We start from the raw sequence: 8,382 nt of genomic DNA, 5'->3' as shown, positions 1-8,382 counted from the left end.
CGGTTATCTCCTCACCCGCGCAAGTCTCGACATTACCACCCTCAGCATGACCACCTGCGTTCTCAGCTTGCCGATCAGTGGTACATTCTTTTCCAAGGTCCCCAAGCACATCCCAATCATCATGTGGGGAAAGCAATGAGAAGTCCTCGGCAAGACCCATGGCAGCAGTCACATCGAAGGATTCCCCCGCGGAATATATCCTACCGAAAGAGAATTCTGGGGAAATTACGGGCAAAGTACCCACACCAACAATGTCACCAACAGGGGAAGATCCACTCCCACCAGTACCACCGACGTAACATTACCCTCAGCCTCACCATTACCACCCGCGGCAACTTCTTCGTCACCATCACCACCCGCGCAACTTCTTCTTCAAGATCACCACCCGCGGCAACTTCAGCCTCACCATCACCACCCGCGGAAACCTCTTTTCATTACCACCTTCGTCATCAGGATAGAAGTGTCGGTACGCTCTTCCTGGACATTTCTTCATCCTCACCATACCCTTGGTTTACGGGACTCGTAACCTCCTCATAACCCTCACCTCACTGATAACCCGTAGTAGAAGATTGCTTGGGTCCAAGTTTCTTCTTCTTCGACACCTACAAACCAGTATACATCCCACAAAGGCTCATTTTTTCCCTCACTTCAAAAATGAAAATTATTTCAAGCAAGGAAAAAGGGGCAAAAAGATAGAGAATATAAGAAGAAACTATACCTTGGCAGCAGCAACACTCTTTGATGGATGGATAGCACCAGAACCCTCCTCCTCATCTCCATCAACGACATCAAGAGCATAAGGAAAATTCATGCCCGCGAAATTAGGACGCCAAGGACAGAAATCTCCATAACGAGCAGGAGGAGTTTCACGAGGCTTGCTATTTTCAGAAGGACGCCAACCACGTGGACCCGGAATCCATCCGTAAGCCCAAGGACCAACTACCTCAATAACAGTAGCATGCCATTCATAATCATGGTCACGCTTAATCCTTTCACGAGCAGGAAAGAGTTTCCGTTTAGAAGATCCCTCAGTACCAGGAACATACTTCAGCTTGGCATCACTCACCTCACTCAAGAGACGAATTTCACCACGGGGAGCAGCAATATTACGAAGACTAACACTCTACGGCTTACGGTTTCTGCTGTTGACATAATCCCCAAAAGAACTGTTAAAGTTCTGAGGAGTGTACCACTCTCTCTCAGCAGGAATTGGAACATAACATGTCATCATAGTCTCTCCCTTGCTCCGCAGATAACATTCCTTCAGTGAACGATGATTATTCCCAGATAGTTGTGACATGGAACGATTATGAGTGTTCGTAGAAGAGCCTTCGCGACTAGCCAACACGTCATAATAAAAGGAGTCACCCGACTTATATAAGGGTAACATAAGACCCGCCTCGAAGGCTCCAACCGTAGTCAACAGATGAAACTCGTCAAACTGATAATTAGCAAGGAGCTCGTAGGTGATATCATCTTCAGGAGCATAGAAGCGAACCTCAAAAGCTTGGATTTCATGTTTTTCCTTGAACATCTCAAGATCAATATGCTTGAAAGTGACCTTCTTCTTACCAACTGAAATGCTGCGTATCACGGGGACAGTTTCTTCTTCGTCTGCGGAATCAGAAGTAGGACCCAATTCCGAAGCTTTCCTTTTAGAAGAAAGATTTGTAGATGGATCAACTATCGATATAGTACCCTTGGAGTACTTCCCTTCGAAAGAAACCGCGGGAGGAGGCGGCAGAGATTTCTGCGGAGGCACTGAAGGAGGATCCATTGAACGAAGGGGCGGAGCATCCACTACTTCATTACGAGGAGGAGGAGCCCGCGTACTCCTAGAGTCATCACGAGGAGGAGCCTGCGTACTCCTAGAATCTTCACGAGGACGAGAAGGGGCGCGGTTAACAGCATACCTAGACCCAGAAGGACCCTTCGGCATATCCCCTTTTTTATAAGGCATAATCTTCACACCGGAGGAAGACGAAACCCTATGACCCCGAGGATCCGATTGCGAAGACTTGTGAGGACCTTCCCCAAGTGGAGATCTGTCAGGATCTCTACGCGGAGGGGACCTTGGCGGACTAGACGGAGGAGTTTGGTAAGGAGCCCGCGGACGATCAGACATATCTACAAGGAAACACAAAAACAGTTTAGAGCAGAATACGAGGAGATCACTAAAGATCAAAAAACCCATAATTGATGGTTCATCCGGATAAACATGAAAAACCCTAAGAAACTAAAAAATACTCCATACAGGGATAATACTCATATACAGACTCACAGACGCTGTAACAAAGAACAGGGGCAAGCATATATGCTTCGACATGTATGATCTTCATCACAAAACCAAGAACACAGCAGCAGGAGACAAACGAATAGATACACAGATAAAACAATGGTGAACAACTGATGAAAAATCCCATACCTGTATAAAAGAGGACGACAAGCACCAACCGCAGTGGAAGAAAAAAGGATCGGAGATATCGACAGATACAGGGGCAGCAACAATCAAGAACGAAAGAAGCAGAAAAAAGAAACAGAAAATTGAATGCTATATTCCTCACAAGAACGGTGATAGTAAATGACTAAAGAACAAGAATAAGAGAACAAGAAGAGAATGAACACTGACAAGAAGAGGATAAAAGTTTTTTTTCACATTCTCTTTCCTATTTATGAAGCTAGAGAAGACAATAACTGCTCCTCGTACCAAGGAGCAGTTACGGGAGAAATTAATGCAAAGTGGGAAACGTGTAGGACTACCTTTCTTCTTCAAAATTGCAAAATACGCCCAAGTTAGAAGAAGAGGGGCAAATTGTATGTACACCTTTCATCATCCTCCACGTGTACATAAAAAGACACGTGGAAGGCATGCGAAGCGAGACATCAAAACATGATAGCAAGCATTTCATCAGAAGATGCCATCGGTCAGCAGATCTGACGGTCAGGGACAGAGGACCACAGAGGTATGATGACTCAGAGGAGCACCAGATAATACCCATTGGGTATTAACGCACCCAATCCCAAGGAAGATCCCAGATCAAGGGCCGAGAGGAAGTTTGGCTGACACAGATGTGACCAGACAAAGAGACACTTGTCTGACACGAGCAGACATCCATCTACCCGCATTAAATACCGAAGAGATATACACGTGTCGATCAGCTCGTGGAAGAAGCGAGGATAACCGTTCGTGTACAAGCTCAGGCCGCGGCATATACCGAAGACCTCTGCGTAATAGGCACAAAGCACAAGAAGATAAGATTACACCGGCACTTCCGAGATGGGACCCACGTTCCTTCCCTATAAATACCCCTCTCCACTAAGAGAGAAGGGGCAGACCATTTTGGAGAGCAATTAGAGGAGAATATAAGAGAGAAATAGGAAGAGTAAGTAACCCACCTACTTCCGCAGACCTATGTATATTCTAAAGTCATTCGACTATCTTTGTAACCATTCAGTACATAGTGAAACACCAAACCCCGTGGACGTAGGCCTTAGTGCCGAACCACGTAAATCTGTCTCATTTACATTTCAGCACCTTACGTTCAGCGTTAAACTTCATATGCTTTATATTTATACTTGTCTCTTGATTTATTTCCTTATACGAACATTATTTATGATAATATTCGACTAGACAATGACAAGCCCGAAGACTTTGAGTCGATGAATCAATATAATCATCCCGTCATGCATACGATGTACAATTATAGAGTTATGACGTATGCGAGTATTGTTTGTGAACACTTGGGTGGCCCGTGTTTTATGTGTTCACAGACACCATCAGCATCATCACCAAGTGATATGTTTCCCTCTGTTGTCATATCTTCATCCTTCTCATGTCTTGCAAGTGTTGATGAGAGCTCTGGAGTACTTACAAATTCAAGAATACCTAAATTTTTCCCCTGAGAAGGTGATAAGTGATCATCATCTTAGTGATATCATATATCCCACCACTGGAACTGAACCATCATTGGTTTCAATATCCGAGGACAAATGACCCTGTAACAGCTGTCTGCCAAAAAAAAACAGGTTTATTAATTGACTGAAGTGGCTGAACAATGCTAATTAATCATCCCAATAAGGATAAAAAGGTTAAATAACATTGAAATCTACCAGTGCAACTCGAAGTGCATCACCGTCTCAACTTCCTATTGACAATGGATTTAGCTAATATATACCAAAGACGCACCCAGGAATAAAAATAAACATGGTGAGATGCCAAAAACCCCTTAACATCGTGATAACAAAAACATCACAATATGCTACATTTGGTGATTTCACTACAAATTACTACTTGTAATGCCAAAAACGTGTAGATACATAAACACTAACCCCTTCCACTTAGTAGGGATTCAATACATACTTTCGGAAGAAAATAAGGAGAAACTCGACAATATCTTCAATTAGATGAGAAATGGATGCCTACCTAATCAATAACACATGCACTCAAGACATAAATAACCACATCATCAGCTTTTACAGTTTCCGTTGAAGTTACATGGAACATTTTTTCCACTACTTAAAAACAATGTCAAAATCCATTAAGGCATCGTGACCATGAGAAAAATATAAATAAGTCTCAGAAATCATGATTGAAACAACAAGAATCTCACGTCTCACAGACAGCACGAGATTAATAACTCATCATTTGAGCAATTACTCTCAACATAGCAAATTCAATCATTCAGAACTTATCTTATTCAGAATTCAAAACACACCTACAATCTTTGATTACCATTGATTCCACACATTTCTCAGCTTCCCTCCTACAGATCGACTCATCCTCTCTTGTGACCGAATTTACTCTGGAACGGCCATTGTCTTGGTTTAGGCCGGAGTACTACAGATTGATCTCTCGAATTCAAAGCACTCCCTTCTTGCAGTGCATCTGTGTGAGGTTGAACATTTCGCTCGGCTTCAAGGAGTCTCCTCCGTACGGTCGTCTCCTCAATTCCGTAAAAACCAGCAAATCGTTTTGCCCCATCTACAGATTGACGACCACAGTAGGAGATCATTCTCTCGATTGCAATCTCACAACTCCACAAGATGGCTGGTCTTAGGTATGGGTTAGTCACAGGTTCCAACACAAACGGCGCTAGCACTAGCAACAACAACAACAACGACAACGAGGATATCCGGGAACGATTCCGGCCTCTAACACTGACGGTTGTGATGTTACTCCTCCTCATGTCAACGCGGAGGGTCATCCTTTGTTCGGCCGACACCCCGAGGAAGTCAGAGGAAATCCACCACCTACCATTGCTGATCTCATCAAAGTGCAAGAGACCCTTGCACAGAATCAAACCGATATGGCTACTACACAGAAAGAGCTATTCGATTATCTCAAGACTCCCACTGACAAGATGTCAGAGAAGACTCAAGGAAAATAAAAAGAAAAGAAAACATCCTCAGATGCTGATCCTGAAGTAGTTCCAATTCATACAGTGGATGACAGCGAAGTCCGCAAAGCTGCAGACGATCCATCAGCGAAGGAATCATGTCAAAGAATCTAAGGAGTTAATAACAGTCACTTACAAAGAAGTCCACGACTGCTTTTTCTGTGTAAAAACATAAAATAGAAAACTTAGTTAGCAAAAACATTCCGAATAAGAACTAAATGATCTAGAGACAAAGAGATCCTAACCTCTTTCCTTTCTCAAAGTTTCATCCACCACAGGTCCACAACCACCACCACCACCAAAGATTGTAGGAGAGTGTTAGGAAGATACTGAGCACAATATGTACAATGCATCCTGAGCACACTCTCAAAGATCGATTTCTTTCCAACAGTAGCCCCATTTTTTTCACTCTAGAATAAAGGACATTAACTACTAATACCACAAATTTCCCCCTCTGCAAGTAAAACCCAAGAAACTGAAATTTACTTTCAAGCCTAATGCTAGTATACATAAAATCAAAGCACAATAATCAATACCAAAGTTGAGAATATATACACATTTGTGACAAAAAGCATTGAGATCAAGGAACTACATATTAAAGGCAACGTCATTTCCTCTGCAAACATAAAACCAATAACTATGATTTTATACATATGAACTTTAATATACATGATTTAAGATTTTTTAACCCATCTTTTAATTTCTTTCTACCCCTTACTAATCAAATTTCTGATTCAATTCACTAAAACTCTAACTTAAGATTTCAATTTCTAAAAGAAACTAAAATTAAACCCTATACAATTCTCTATTCCTCAATTAAGAACAAACCATCACTAATTACTCGTAAGAACTAAAATAGGTTGTCTCGAAAGATTATCAATTTATACATGAATATAAAAAACATTATGGTGGTCACAATTGTGGAAATCAGCATATCCATCTTTACATCTTAATGCATGATTCCGACCACTACAAAATGCTTGGTACCCTACGAAGTACAGAACACACCCAACACACCCAAAGCATTAGTGAAACTGAAATTGTCACTCATCTATAAATTAGTCTAATCAACAGAATTTGGTCTGAATGATTAGTTTATATTCGACATTTCACTCTGAACCTAATTTATATTTGCATTTGAAACCACTTGACTCTGATATATCAATCTTTAGGGAACAAAAACACAAACCCAGACATGTATTCTAGTGGTGGTGGTTTTTGTTAAAGGAAAAAACCCTAAAAAAATTAGTAAAATAAAAAATACAAACCTTGAATCTTCGCAAGCTTGGTGGTGATTCAATGTGTATCAACTTGAATCGAACCCATGGCTCTTCCACTGATTTGAATCGAACCCAGAAATGCCCTACTACAGAACAACATCGAAACGAAAAACAGACCCAGATTTAATTATCAGTAACTTTTATCTTGGAAACTCAGTTCTTTCACTATCACTGGTTCTCATAAAACCCTAATTCACTAATTCTTCCGTGTGAGTAGAGAATCAGGAGCTAAATCTCCTCCCTTACTCTCAAAAACAATACCCATCTCTAATCTCCGTTTGCATTTTATAAATCGAACCCCTCTTCCAAATATACAACTTATTCAATTCTAGCGGAAACCCTAATTTCCATTTCTTGTGATTTCTTCTTCTTTCGGAGCTCAATTAGCTTCCAGATTGATCACCCTCTTCTCGATTTATCTGGATCTCAAGATTTACATGAATCCCTCACCAAAAAAAAGCTATTCACTGGATTTGAGTTCAACAGGGAGAAAGACATGAAGAACAGAAGAAAGAGAAGAAGAAGAACAGAATAAAACTCACTTCGGTGTCTTAGCTTTAGGTCTAGTTTTTGATGTAGGTATTTTCCACACTAACGACGTCAATTAACGTACTGTTAATATTCGGTGTAAACGAAGTGTAATGAATATTTCAGCCACAAAAATGGACAGATGTATCGTATACCCACATTTTCGCTAACGGTGTTACTAACAGCCAGTTAAATACATGGTGTAAAGAAAGTGTAATCCAGTTTTTAATGTCTCATCCAATAGAGTTCCGCCACTTGTCTTCTCCAGAATTGCTCTGTGTGAAAGCTTTTATCTAATTTAATTTGAGGGGGGTGTCACACTCACCGTGCGACGTGGGAGCTCATATGACTTAGAGCATCTCAAACAGAGGGTAGATTTATTTATTTTAAGTGACACATAGGATTTTGAATTTCTGTATGGCATAAATTCATCTCCAACAGTAGGGTCCTACAAGTTAGGAGGGACCAATTACTAAATATGAAGGTATTCAAGAAAATGTTATCTACACCTCCGGTTTCACCTCCACGTCATGTTTTTAGCTAATTTTCTTTTAATTCTAAAGGTTCAAATTCTCATTGTTGGAGATAGTTTTTTAGATTTGAGGTCCTATGTTTACTCTATGTTTAGACCCCATAAATTAAAGGACTAAATAAAAAATCCACATGGGATTTTTTACACCTTCTCTTGGAGATGCTCCTAATATTTTACAGGAAGGGAGATGAACTAATTACCCAGAAGGAAATTGGGATTGCTCAAACTAGATGAGTTTTTTCATCCAGAAACTAAGCAAAATCGCACCATGATTAAGATAGAAGCATCATCCTTTAGGTATTTTTTCGGTAAAAAACGTCTATAACTTCTTTGGCAAAGATTGTGGAAAATATCAGTAATTCGAAGGATTAAACTGTTATTATGGAAATTAGTTAACAAACCCATTCCAACTTCAAGTCCTCTTGCCCCCCGTGTCTCAAAATTTTCTCCGTTTGTATCCTTTGCAATGTTGAAACCCCGGAAACTGAACAACAACTCTTTCTTGATTGCCTCTTTTCTAGAACATTTGGTTCTCTCTTTCTTTAGCTATAATAACTGATTATTTTTCGACAAACTCGATATGCGACTGGGTTGCAAATTAGATAAATTCTCCAACTTACTCTTCTCGCGCAAACAACATAGCAAC

At 40.7% G+C, this 8,382-nt stretch overlaps 1 long non-coding RNA gene across 1 annotated transcript; it reads right to left on the bottom strand.

Annotated features, from left to right (window-relative positions):
• Nucleotides 1-5,191: 5,191 nt before the first annotated feature.
• On the bottom strand, nt 5,192-7,198 carry LOC113331738. Its single transcript, XR_003351132.1, has 3 exons — nt 6,665-7,198; nt 5,642-5,850; nt 5,192-5,555 (listed from the first exon to the last, which is right to left on the bottom strand). It is a non-coding gene; the product is annotated as an uncharacterized LOC113331738 (long non-coding RNA).
• Between the last annotated feature and the right edge of the window lie 1,184 nt (nt 7,199-8,382).

The sequence above is a fragment of the Papaver somniferum genome, unplaced genomic scaffold (genome assembly GCF_003573695.1).
Source record: "Papaver somniferum cultivar HN1 unplaced genomic scaffold, ASM357369v1 unplaced-scaffold_128, whole genome shotgun sequence".
Lineage (NCBI taxonomy): Eukaryota > Viridiplantae > Streptophyta > Magnoliopsida > Ranunculales > Papaveraceae > Papaver > Papaver somniferum.
The sequence above is the reverse complement of the archived record's forward strand: the minus strand, read 5'-3'. Positions and strand labels throughout refer to the sequence as shown.